This window comes from Mobula hypostoma, chromosome 9 (genome assembly GCF_963921235.1).
Source record: "Mobula hypostoma chromosome 9, sMobHyp1.1, whole genome shotgun sequence".
Taxonomy (NCBI): Eukaryota; Metazoa; Chordata; class Chondrichthyes; order Myliobatiformes; family Myliobatidae; genus Mobula; species Mobula hypostoma.
In genome coordinates, this window is record NC_086105.1 from 38405241 (window position 1) to 38417423 (window position 12183).

General features: G+C 39.7%; 1 protein-coding gene across 1 annotated transcript in view; it reads left to right on the forward strand.

Moving 5' to 3' along the window:
* Positions 1 to 207: 207 nt before the first annotated feature.
* Positions 208 to 12183, forward strand: part of LOC134351656 (protein shisa-like-1) — a 185822-nt gene continuing 173846 nt past the window's right edge. The window contains exon 1 of the mRNA XM_063058109.1: positions 208 to 629. The gene's annotated coding sequence lies outside the window, so the exon portion shown is untranslated. The remainder of the gene's footprint in view (positions 630 to 12183) is intronic.

The window sequence follows — 12183 nt, forward strand, 5'->3', positions numbered from 1 at the left end:
TAAGCATGTTGAACTGATTGCACAGCGAAAGCAAGCAGAATATTTGAAATCTTATCAGCTACATCAAGAAGCATTGTGATTTCACCTCACATTCTCAGCCTATTTTATGTGACTGTCTACAGATTTGGATATATTTTTAAGAAATATTTATCAAAAGGGAAGAACTGCTCTCACTGAACTAAAAACAAAGCTAAAAACAAAGGGAGACACACAGCCAAGAGGGGCAGAGTCAGGTGAGCCTGTGGACTCGTTGCTGAGCAGTGACAGATTGCCCAGCAAGAAAAGCCAGACTTCAACAACTGCACTTGAGAGAGAGCGCAATGAGTCTGAGGTGAGGAAAGCCGTTGGAGCCGTTTGCTCTTTCCCGACCTCTGATCCCACCACTCCTGCCAGTCTGATCTGTGTCAGGTTGGAACTGCTAATAAAAGCAACGGACGTCTGTGCTCAGCTGTAAGGGCTGTCCATTTCATTCTGTGTTGCCTTTCATCTTTATGTGGACTAGAATGGATTAACAAGAACATTGGGAAGAAGGCAGTCAATTAAAGAGCATAATTCAAAGATTTCCTGAGATTACATTTCAGACTGCAATAAAGCTGCAGCCCCGACTATAAGCAACTTAACGCTAACAGGTACTGAAATTTTCTTTGTCTTTACTGAAGCTTTTCTGCTTTATTGTGCTGTAAAATTGCTTCCTCAGCCAACTACTAGAGATTGTTGCCGTGGTGATTTGAGTGTAGTTATTGGGTGCCAAAGTTTATCCAAGTAAGATACATTATCCTTTGTAATATATAAGAGGCCCATGTAATTTTACTGGGACTTTGTAAATTGTTGATGATATGAAAGATTGCTGTCTGTACCAGGTTGAATTTATATGGCAGCCTGACTCAGACAGTTATAGCCCCTGCTTGGTGACTTACCTCAATGATTGCCATGTTTGAAACCTGAAAATTCTGCCTGGTGTGATGTACTAATTGGAGGAATCAATGCTTCCGACCTTACAGTACATCTAAAATCAGTCTGTGGTTTATAAAAATCTCTCAGGGGTGAAACTAATGTTGGATGGATTGAGCTCCACCTATATTGCTTTTGTATTCAGAGGCTGTTATTAACTGTATGCTCTTTGTAGGATTACAGTTTAATTTAAAGTGCAGTTAGAATTAAAGACATAGTGTGGATGGGAGAAATAAAATACATAGCTATTTGAGAAGCATGGGGAAAACCCAGCATCTGTTTTGTCGTGCTATTTCTAAGACCAGGGCCAGTAGAAGGAATCAAGCTGTTCGCTCTGGGGGAAGTGATAATTTCTTCACGTGGGGATTTTAGTGCCATTTTTGAGTGCCAAGATGACGCTGAGTGTCAAGCTTTACATCATGGGTTAGGTATTTTGAATCTTTGAAGTCTGATAAAATGTGGAGAAAATGATACATTAGTAGAATACCCTGCCTAGTTTCAAACCCTTATCTGCAATATTTATTAACCAAAAGTAATTGTCTTGAAAATACTTAACAGAAATTCTTTTCAAATCTCCTCAGTCACATCTGGTGACCTGCAAGTTATTATCCATGACAGGAAGATTCTTAACAATTCTTATTATGGAGTTCTAGTCATTGAATTTAGCATGGAGGAGGACATTCACAGCTGCACTTCTGGAAATTGTCTAATTATTTCCTTTCACATCATTAAGTTAAGGTTAATTGTAAGACCTGAATTTTGGTAGTCCCCTGTAATCAACTGAGAACTTCTGGAGTATAATATAGTTGCATGATAACCCTTTTTTTGTATAAATGATTAAAAATTAAGAAGCTCCTGTTATATAGCTTAAAAAAGTCACAGGCGAGTGAGTTAGGGAGGAAAACTGCTGAATAAGAGGGCGAGGCTAGAAGTTCTAAGATTGTATCAAATGTAAATGCAGGAAAACTGTGAAGTTACTAATCTTTTTAAAGAGACTACTATATAAACTCAAAGTTCCTGATTCATATCATTAATACTGCAAAGTATACAACAATGGGATACTCAAAAACAATGGAATATGTTTAAATGCTTCTAAAATGCACATCTCTGTCAGTTTTAAAGATTATTTTGCATTTTATCTATCAGGAGTGCGTAATTTTTATCCAACATAACTACTAATAACTAATACTGACTAGAAACCCTCTGCAACCCTGAGCTTTGCTTTTTACAAAATGTCTTCCTTAAATTCATAAGATGCAACCAAACAATGAGCTAATCAGTTTACAATGAAGTGAAGCAGTTTAGCCCTTGATAGCTGTAACAGATTAAATGCATCCCATAATAAGCAGAATTACTGTCTGGAGTTCAGAGACATAGCTTCTGCATTTAGTAATTCACAGTACATGCAGAATGAAACGTAACAGGTCACTCCTGTCTAGCATTTTAGGATCTGAATTGTAACTCCTCTTTTGCAGCATACATAAAGCAAATTGTGATTTTCAGACTGGTGCCTACCTCACTGTACACAACAGGTATAGGCAAAGGTTTGTTATTAACATTTGGCTTAACCTATGGTGAAACTGATATTTTATTTGCAGTTCATTCACGTCTGATGTGCACTGTGGCCTCTGAGCTGCGCGGTTGTACAGTGGCACAGGTGTGCAGCCGCGCAATATCCGAAATGCTCCCTTGCACTTAGCCTTTGCTGCCGGGCAGCTGGAATAAGGACAGATAAGAAAAAGTTTACGAAACATGAAAGATTTTCTTTGTTCTACTGTATTTCATTATACCCTTCAATTAATAAATAAAAAAAAACTCATTTAAAGTGCTGTGCAGTTTTCAGGCTGAGTAAAATACCCCTGCTCTGAGCAATGTTTGGTTCCCACAGCTGTAAAAAAAAGTTAGACAGAATGTTTTCCCCTCTCCAATTGATATAATAATGTATATGTTGACAGGAGATATATACATGAGTCATGTACATCTCCTGTAAACATATTCACTATGATATCAACCACGGAAATAAATTGATCTAGTTTGAGCCCGGAGGAAACTGCACTGATAATGAAGAAGTAGCAGCTAACTTTTCTTCACTGGATACATTACCGTGTCACAGTATGCATCTTCTATAAATGGTGGAACTGACTTCTATCTTCAACATTTCATCCAGATAGTAGTTTGCAGCTTATTGGTGAGTTATTTTATATTTTAAGTTTCTCTACAATAGTTTAGGGCTCAGCCCTTAAATCTCCTCATTGGGGCCCAGTCCCTACTATTGGAAAATGACCAAAGGTATTGCAGCAATCCCCTTTAGCTGTGTAAGCAATGGTAAACCAGACATCTACTGAAATCACATTGTCAGAGCAGGATGGTCACCAAGGAAATTCTGAATTCAAATCTAAAGATAAGATTAAACTATCACCAAACTGGGACTTGAAAAGGCTGCAAAGAATAGCACAAAGGTAAGATGATGGTGGGTGAACAGTTCCACGATTCTGAAATATAAAAAAATAAGTGAGGTGAACCTTTAGTTCTTACACAGAAGAAAGCTGGGAAAGAGTGAGACTGTTCATTCTTCTTGAGATTGGCACAAATTTGAATGATGACAATAACAATGCTTTGAGCAAGGCGAGGAAAGTAGACCAAGTAGGTCCAAGATTGCTTATGCAGTGAGATGAGTTCATCAAAAAATTATGCTCTGTATTGCTCTGCAGTGAGAGAATTTTTTGAATACAGGAGCAATGCCCAAAAGTTACATTGATATTTGCTTATATCAGCTGAACTCAATTATATTAATTCATAATATTTTATAGTGTCAAAATTCAGTACTTTGTCTCATTAATTGCCAACATCTGGAAACCAGACTAGTTATTTCATTGTATTTGAATGGTAATTAGTAACAAAGGAGATTCATTGTGTTCACTCTAAGCACTATGATAAAGTGATTTCCCGGTGACAGTTTTGCAATGACTTTTTCTGTAGTTTTGTAGTAATGAAAATCATGTAACACATTGGTCACTGACAGACATCCTGGTCTTTCGAATGATCATTTTTATTTAACACTGAAGGCCAGCTGTTCTGTTTTAAGTGAATGATGAGTAATATATTGTTCCTTGAAAAAGGGACCACATGGTACCACATGTTGGGTCAGGAAGAACAGCTGTTTTGTCAGGCTGGCACCAGACTCAGCATAGCTGAAATGTCATGACTAAAGACCTTACCCCACATTTCTCTTCCCATGGATGTTGCCTGACTCACTGAATATTTCTGGCATTTTCCATATCTGGATTGCGATCTGGCCCAAGTCCAGTTCAAATATAATGTTCTAATTGGTTTTCTTGATCTTCAAAATGATATTAAGGTTTAAAATGGCTGGGTTTCTCCTGCTGATTACCAACAATACTGACTAGCAAGAGTTAGTGGCTGAGGGCATTATCAGAATCCAAAGGAGAATAAGAGAAAATATCAAAAGGACTATGATGGTAGAGCTCTTCAACTCAGGCTATAATGATGGAAAATTATTCCAGTTAGGAACTTATAATAAGCACTTCATTTCAGACTGCTGTCAAGTACTATATATCTCAATGTTTAAAGTCTGTCAGTCTTTGTTATTACCTCCAATGTGTCTCTGATTCCAGGAAGATGATAGCTGGTGTCATTACTGTTGTTTTGCAAGGTTGAGCAGGGACTGTGACAAGTGGCTTTGCACCACCATGGTGCAGTGAATGACGCCATGACTCACAGCGAAGCCAGTTTCTATCTCAGAATTGGCAACATGTGGAGGTGCGAAGGATTAGAGTTGCCATGACAAAAAGGGGCCTGCTTCTATCTAGGATATATCAGTTAACAATGGTAAATTATGTCTAGTTAAGTATCTGGGACAGGTGTTTTGGCATGACCCAACTGGTAAAAATGTTCTATGTCATCAGACCTATCCTTCACAGGCATGAATAGAACACTGACATGTGGTAGCATACTTGACAAAAGGGGCATAGCGTGAAAGCCAAAAGTCAAAAATCAGATGAGTTCTCCCAACTAAAATATAAGTAACACCTTCAGAAAATGAATTCAGTTCAGAACTATCAGAAGCCACCTAGAAATTTCACTTTTGCCGCTTCTGCCAACAGGAAACTGTGAAGCAAATACCTATTTACCTGTACTGGTTTACTATTATTGTCACGTACACTGGGATGCTTGGTTTTGCATGCCACTCTTACAGATAATTTAATCTATCAATACATTTAAGTAGTACAAGGGAAAGGAATAACAGAATGCAGAATAAATTGTTACAATGACTCAGAAAGTGTAGTGCAAGCAAAAAAATAAGGTGAAAGGCCATGGGAAGTTGGACTGTGATTTAAAGAGTTCATCTTATTCTGCGAAGGGATCATTTAATTGTCTTGCAGCAGCAGGTGAAAGCTGCCAGTGAGGCAGGTGGTACGTGCTTTCAGGTTTCTGTATCTTCTGCCCAGTGCATGAGGGGAGAAGAGATCATTTCCAGAGTGGGTGGAGTCTTTGATTATGTTAGCTGTTTTACCAAGGCAGCAGGAGGCGTAGTTAGAATCTGTGAAAGGGAGACTGATTTTCATAATGGGTTGAGCTAAGTCCACAACTCACTGCAGTTTCTTGGCGTCTTGGACAGAACAGTCGCCACATAAGTCATGAGCATCTAGTTAGAGTACTTTTTATGGTGCTTCAGAAAAGATTTCTTTAACCTCTTGAGGAAGTAGAAATGTCAGTGTGCTTTCTTGGCTGTGGTGTCTGCAGGCTATTGGTGATGCTCACTGCTAGAAACTGAAGCTCTCAAGTACTTAATGTAGACAAGAACTTGTGCACAGCCCACCCTTCCTAAAGTCAGTAGCAACTCTTCTGTTTTGCTGACATCGAGTGAAAGTTTATTGTCATGACTACATGCCACTGGCTCTCTGTTTTCCTTCTGTACTCTAACTCACCATTATTTGAGAGTTGCTCCACTATGGTGATGTCATCAACAAACCTGCAGATCAAGCCAAAGCAGATTCGGCTCTGCAGTCATTCGCATATAGGCAGTAAAATAGGGGCCCAAGGACACTTCATTGTGGAGCATCAGTGTAGTGGATAACTGTGGCAGGGGCTGTTTATGTGTGCCATGACCAGTACTTTCACGTCTTTGTATCTTTTGCCCAATGATGGTCAATGTCAGACCACTGGCAGTAGTCATGAAGGCACACTATCTTTTATTTTTTTTGTACCAGGATGATAGTGAGGTAGGAACCTTAGATTGAAGTAGGAAGAGATTAAAACTGTTAAAACTATTCTGCAAACGTCTGCAGACACAATGTAACACTAATAGGAGGTGAATGATCGGCTAGATTATATGTAGATGAAAAGAAGGCCAATATATTTTAAAATTAATGACAGCATTAACTTCCATTTTTCTGTCAATCAAAAATGCATCATCTCCACAGAAATATAATATACAAATCTCTAGAGAAATAGATAAAAAATGTATGACAATGTCAGTACAATGGAAAAGATGTCCTATTGATTTCCAGTTGTGACTGCACTTGTACCAAAGAAGAGAACTCTTGCAATAAGGGTGTGCAACAAAGGTTAACCAAATTAATTCCTGAGTAAAGATTTATATAATTGAACACACTGTCTGTATTTTGCAGAATTTAGAAGAATGAGAGATGATTTTATTGAAATATACAAAATACTTTCTTGGCTTAAGAGGTTAGATGTAGAGTTAATGTAAGCCTTGGGTAGTGGTCAGAAACTCAAAATAAGAGGTTGGTCGTCCAAGACATTAATAAAAAAAGAAATTTCTTCACCCAGACAGTAGTGATTGTCTACCCTGTGGAAGCTGAGCAAATTTTGAAGAATAAGACAATCAAAGGAAAAGAGGTTAGTTCAGGAAAGTGGCACTGAGATCAAAGATAAGCCAAGATCTAAATGAATGTGACAGCAAACATGTGGACCAAATTAAACTACTACAACACACATAAGATGCTGGAGGAACTCAGCAGGTCAGACAGCATCCATGGAAAGGAATAAACAGTTGATGCTTTGGGTGAGACTTCATCGGGACTGGAAAGGAAGGGGGAAGATAAGATGAGAGGATGGGAAGGAGTAAAAGCCAGAACGTGATAGGTGAAGCCAGGTGGGTGGGGGAGGGGGGATGACATAAGAAGCTGTGAGATGATAGGTGGAAAAGGTAAAGGGCTAGAGAAGAAGGAGTTTGATAGGAGAGGAGAGTGGACCATGGGAGAAAGAGAAGGAGGAGAGGCACTGGGAGAGTTGATAGGCTGGCAAGGAGAAGAAGCCAGAGAGGCAAGTTAAAGAAGAGGGAAGGGAGAGGGGGATTAATTATTGCAAGTTGGAGAAATCGATGTTCATGCCATCAGGTTGAAGGCTACTTAGACTGAATATGATGTTTTGGTCCTTCACCCTGAGAGTGGCCTCATCATGGCAGAAGAGGAGGCCATGGATTGACATGTCAGAATGGGAATGGGGATTGGAATCAAAATAGTTGGCCACAAGGAGATCCTGCTTTTTGCAGATGGAGAAAGGGTGCTCAACAAAGCAGTCTCCCAATCTACATCAGGCCTTACCAATGTAGAAGAGGCTGCATCGGGAGCACCGGATACAGTAGATAGCCCCAAAAGATTTGCAGTTGAAGTGTTGCCTCACCAGGAAGGACTGTTTGAAGCACTGAATGGAGGCGAGGGAGAAGGTGAATGGGCAGGTGTAGCAGTTCTTCCGCTTGCAGGGATAAGTTCCAGGAGGGAGATTAGTAGAAAGGATGAATGGACAAGGGAATCACGGAGGGAGCGATCCTTGCAGAAACGGGAGAGTGGAGAGGAGGTAAAGAAGTGTTTGGTATTGAATAAAATACTGCTGCTTCTTTTTCTTAAGGTCTTAAGTGTGGCTTCATCAAGCTATATGCAAACTCTGAGTTTGCAAACACTAAACAACACTACATGCTAAGGTTTCGTCTGTCCTAGTGTGGTGAAAGATGGGTCTGATGGCATAGAGCATTGCTCCCAGCTGGGCCATGCCATACAATCTGTCTCTTGTGGAGAGGAACACCTTTGACCACAAATCTGATCTGCACAGAATGTCCTCAAGACCCTGCAGGAGGACATAGACAATGTATTTTGTTAAATACTTTACACAAAGAATTTTCAAAGTTATTTGGCTAACTAGTTAAGAGTAGAAACTTTCACACAAGATGTTGCTTGGCTGGTAGCATGATAAGCCTTTCCTGTCTGATCATTCATACACATCCAAGGTATCAGTGCCACCACATGCAGCTTCAATCGAGATGAGATCATCATCCATCTACTTCAAGAGAGCGCATTTGTCAAGAAAATCTGGAATGAAATGCAACGGTCTTTGCTGTGATTGTGAACAGTTGCTTAACATTGGACTCTGTGCTCGATTAGATATTCTCAGGGATATACATGAGGTAAACATTAATTCCTGCTGGGAGATTATCATCTTTGTGAAAGCCATAGTTTGGTTTTGCTACAGAAATTTTGCTGGCTTTCCAGTGGAAGTATTTTCCTATTTGGATGTTGCATGCATGTACTCTCCAAGCTGCAGGAGTACATGCCAAGGGAAGCTTGGGGCAGTCACTAGAAGGGGTGCATGGGTAAAGGACACAGTTGAGTGCTCTCCCAGCAATGTACACCAGCTGGAATCTATGTGAAAACACTGATCATGGATTGTATGTGAGGGAGAATCTAGTATTCCTAATGGAAAAAACTGTATGAAAGTATTTCATACAGAACTGATAAGAAAAGGCATGCTGTTGAAATGTATTTTGTAAGTGACTCGAATAATATACCATCCAATGAAGTCTAATATTATCAAATGAATAAAGTTTTTTTTTTAAAAATGAAAATATTGACCAATGGAAGAAAACCTATGAAAATGCTTCAGAGAAGTAAAAGATAAAATGAAGATAAAGACAAATTTGAGTTAGTTAATAGATAGCCAAAAGTTTCAACTAAAAGGTGGACTTTTTGGAAAGAGCTTAAAAGATAAAAGGTAGATGGAGACATGGAGTGATTGAAAGAAGGATTTCTGAAGCTTAAAGCCAATGAGAAGCAGATATCTACTGGAGGACAGAAACTGATGGGGTCTGAGGTCAAACATTTAGGCAAAGCTCTAGGTACAAGGACAAAAATCTATGGCTTGGGAATCAGAGGACAAGAGAAGCTTGCTTCAGGGTAATGTGAGGGCAAGCAGAGTTTTAGATGAGATGAAGGCTCATGCTGACGGACAACAGCTGAGCCAAGAGATGGATGGATCAGCCAAGTGCACAAGTAACCAAATTAGTGATGAAAGTCACACTGCACTTCAAAGATAATGCTTCATGCATTAACTAGAAGTAGCTTTTCTGAGGTAAAGCACTAAATATCTGAAATAGGATGAATAGGCATTTGAGATTTGAAACATGATTTTCCTTCTATAATTTTCTGACTGATCAGCTTCAGCATCTTCATGCCTGATACTTGTAGCCTTTTTTACATTACTATCCAGAAGTTTTTCCATCTCTGCCGTGAATTGCTAAGTGACTGGACAGCTACAAATTTTTAAGGAGGGAGAATTCCAAAAATTTGAAGCACCTTAAATCGAAGGAACATTTCCTCAATCTGAGAATCTGAGTTTTGAATAGATGACCCCTGACCCTGAGACTATGCCCCTCCCTGGTTCTTGATACCCAACCATTCATCCTGCCAAACTACTTCCAGAAAGCTATTAAATAAGATGTCAACATTAAGGGGGAGGGGAGGGAGAAAGAGAGGGAGAGAGATTAGTGCCAGGACTATAAGATTGATAGAGAAGTTACAACTGAAGGTTTTGATCTTGCTAGTTCAAACACAGGAAATTACTGCTTATCCCAGAATGTATATTGAACAAGAAGTCTGACTGTACAACATGACTGCAAAGAGGCAACACGTAAGTGAGTAGATAGTGGGAAGCAGAGGAAAAAAATCCTAGAGGACTACAAAGATAACTCTGTAGAGATATGACAGATATTTATAGTCATAGCATGGAAAGAAGCATTCTATCCAACTCATCCATGGTGACCAAGGTTGCCAAGCTAGTCCCATTTGCCTGCATTTTATCCCTTACCCCACTGAACCTTTCCTGTCTATGCACCTGTCAAAAATATTGTAATTCTGCCCAGCTCTACCATTGCCATAGATCCACCAACTTCTGCGGAACCTCCTGTACCTAATGAAATGGTACTGAGTGTACATTCATGGTCTTCTGCTGCTGTAGCCCACCTACTTAAACATTCAATGTGTTGTGCATTCAGAGATGTTCTTTTATGCACCACTGTTGTAATGCGTGGTTATCTGAGTTACTGTCTCCTTCCTGCCAGATTGAACCAGTCTCGCCATTTTCCTCTGATCTCTCTCATTAACAAAGCATTTTCACTCACTGGATGTCATATGACCATATAACAATTTCAACACAGAAACAGGCCATCTCGGTCCTTCTGGTCCGCGCCAAATTCTTACTCTCACCTAGTCCCACTGACCTGCACTCAGCCCATAACCCTCCATTCCTTTCCTGTCCATATAGCTGTCCAATTTAACTTTAAATGACTACATCAAACCTGCCTCAACCACTTCTGCTGGAAGCTCGTTCCACACAGCTACCACTCTCTGAGTAAAGAAGTTCCCCCTCATGTTACCCCTAAACTTTTGCTCTTTAACTCTCAACTCATGTCCTCTTGTTTGAATCTCCCCCACTCTCAATGGAAAAAGCCTATCCATGTCAAATCTATCTATCCCCCTCATAATTTTAAATACCTCTATCAAGTCCCCCCTCAACCTTCTACACTCCAAAGAATAAAGACCCGACTTGTTCAACCTTTCTCTGTAACTTAGGTGATGAAACCCAGGTAACATTCTAGTAAATCTTCTCTGTACTCTCTCAATTTTGGTGACATCTTTCCTATAATTCGGTGACTGAAACTGTACACAATACTCCAAATTTGGCCTTAACAATGCCTTGTACAATTTCAACATTACATCCCAACTCCTCTACTCAATGCTCTGATTTATAAAGGCCAGCATACCAAAAGCTTTCCTTACCACCTTATCCACATGAGATTCCACCTTCAGGGAACTATACACCATTATTCCTAGATCCCTCTGTTCTACTGCATTCTTCAATGCCCTACCATTTACCATGTATGTCCTGTTTTGATTAGTCCTACCAAAATGTAGCACCTCACATTCATCAGCATTAAACTCCATCTGCCATCTTTCAGCCCACTCTTCTAACTGGCCTAAATCTCCCTGCAAGCTTTGAAAACCTACTTCATTATTCACAATTCCACCTATCTTAGAATCATCTGCATACTTACTAATCCAATTTACCACCCCGTCATCCAGATCATTAATGTATATGACAAACAACATTAGACCCAGTACAGATCCCTGAGGCACACTACTAGTCACCAGCCTCCAATCTGACAAACAGTTATCCACCACTACTCTCTGGTGTCTCCCATCCAGCCACTGCTGAATCCATTTTACTACTTTAATATTAATACATAATGATTGAACTTTCCTAACTAACCTTCCGTGTGGAACCTTGTCAAAGGCCTTACTGAAGTCCATATAGACAACATCCACCGCTTTACCCTCCTCAACTTTCCTAGTAACCTCTTCAAAAAATTCAATAAGATTTGTCAAACATGACCTTCCATGCACACATCCATGTTGACTGTTCCTAATCAGACCCTGTCTATCTAGATAATTATATATACCATCTCTAAGAATACTTTCCATCAATTTACCCACCACTGACATCAAACTCACAGGCCGATAATTGCTAGGTTTACTCTTAGGACCCTTTTTAAACAATAGAACCACATGAGCAATACGCCAATCCTCCGGCACCATCCCCATTTCTAATGACATTTGAAATATTTCTGTCAGAGCCCCTGTTATTTCCACACTAAATTCCCTCAAGGTCCTAGGGAATATCCTGTCAGGACCCGGAGACTTATCCACTTTTATATTCCTTAAAAGCACCAGTACTTCCTCTTATTTAATCATTATAGTTTCCATAACTTCTCTACCTGTTTCCTTTATCATACACAATTCAATATCCTTCTCGTTAGTGAATAGCAAAGAAAAGATATTGTTCGGAATCTCCTCCATCTCCTTTGGTTCCACACATAGTTGTCCACTCTGATTCTCTAAGGGACCAATTTTATCCCTC